This window comes from Halyomorpha halys, unplaced genomic scaffold (assembly GCF_000696795.3).
Source record: "Halyomorpha halys isolate HHAL.00 unplaced genomic scaffold, Hhal_1.1 Scaffold207.1, whole genome shotgun sequence".
NCBI classification, from domain to species: Eukaryota; Metazoa; Arthropoda; class Insecta; order Hemiptera; family Pentatomidae; genus Halyomorpha; species Halyomorpha halys.
In genome coordinates, this window is record NW_027104696.1 from 114,433 (window position 1) to 116,458 (window position 2,026).

Below are 2,026 nucleotides of genomic sequence, written 5' to 3' on the forward strand. Positions count from 1 at the left end.
TATGGTTTTGTTTATTTATGTTGTTCTTTGCTGACCGCACCCCCCGAAAAACTTCTCCAATCATTAATCTACGGTCAACTATCTACACCTCATTATAGTACTACTTAGTAAAATATGATTATTTTTTGTGAGTTATACTCCGTCTTTAAAATTAGTTGTTACTTTTGATGGATGCAAGACCAAAAAGACTATGTGACCGGCCTCATTCAGAATACCTTGTGTTTATTTACTATTCCTAATATATTACTAATTTACAGACTGTATTGGTAGTCCTTATAGTTTTAAATGAAGGAGATGATAAAAATACTTCCGTTAGGTACTTCGATTTCGATTAGTAAAAAAAAACAATAAATTGCAAAATGTGATTATGTTTGGGGTGTTCTGCCCTATCATAAAAAAATAAAATGTAATACACACCAGGTATTGAAAAATGAGTACCTAGGGGAGTACTATAAAGTAATAAAATATTGGAATTGGGTGCTCAAGTGTATAGAGGAATTAGTAGAATAATTACAACATAGATTATTCTTATTTTTGAAATTGGTAACTATGGTGACAAGGAAGGAAATCGATAAATTGATGATAATAGATGATTATCTAAATATGTTGAAAACGCTGTAAAAACATTGTGTTGAAATAGAGAGTTTTAAGTAATATTGTTGGGAAGTTATTTTTTACCTCCTCATTCAAATGCACTTTATATATTTTAATGGGCTGAAATAAAAGCTGATAAAATATTTTTGGAGATATAAAGAATGATTTTGATTTTTGTTTTACTTTTCTACTCTTTTATTTCTTACTTCTTTTATTTTTTACTCAAGAATAGTCTCACTGACCCCTATCATCAAACCCATTCATGGGGTTTAGATAAAAGGGAAGTTGAAATTGATTATTTGTTGAAAATTGTCAATTTGTAAAGACTTACATCGTAGGAAGTATTGATCATGGAGAGCTTATTTTGTTCTCAAATTGTTGGAAATTTATCTCCTCTAAAAAAGAATCAGTCGGTCACGCGAATATTCAAACTATTCGCGTGATCTGACTGATTCTTTTCTATATAACTATATAGGAATAACTGTAAGAGAAGAAATTTCTTTGTTTTTCGTCTTTTTGTAGGTTTATTTTATATTTATACAAAATCAGCATTATGCGTAACCTTTTGCACGATCTCTTTTTCTTATAAAAATGTGACTGGTTTATTATTTTTTTGTATTTGACTTAAAGAAATGGGGTGGTAAGGCAAAGGAGGTGCATGTCCCTGGCCCGGCACTTTTCGAATTTTGAGTTGAAACTTATACACGAATTAGTACCTAATCGAATTTCGAGTTGAAACATTTACACTAATTAGTACTAGTTAGTACTAAAATTTCAGAATTAGTACCCTAAAAAATCGCGACTTATTACGGCTCGTTAAATTCTGCCAGGTCAGAGACATGCCAACCCTGCACTTTTCGAATTTCGAGTTGAAACATTTACACTAATTAGTACTAGTTAGTACTAAAATTTCAGAATTAGTACCCTAAAAAAATCGCGACTTATTATGGCTTGTTCAATTCTGCCTGGTCAGAGACATGCCAACCCTGCACTCTTCGAATTTCGAGTTGAAACTTATACACTAATTAGTACTAGTTAGTACTAAAATTTCAGAATTAGTACCCAAAAAAATCGCGAGTTATTACGGCTTGTTCAATTCTGCCAGGTCAGGGACATGCCAACCCTGCACTTTTCAAATTTCGAGTTGAAACTTATACACTAATTAGTACCTAATTAGTACTAGTTAGTGCTAAAATTTCAGAATAAGTACCCAAAAAAATCGCGAGTTATTACGACTTGTTTAATTCTGCCTGGTCAGGGACATGTCAACCCTGCACTTTTCGAATTTCGAGTTGAAACTTATACACTAATTAGTACTAAAATTTCAGAATTAGTACCCAAAAAAATCGTGAGTTATTACGGCTTATTCAATTCTGCCTGGTCAGAGACATGCCAACCCTGCACTTTTGGAATTTCGAGTTGAAACTTATAC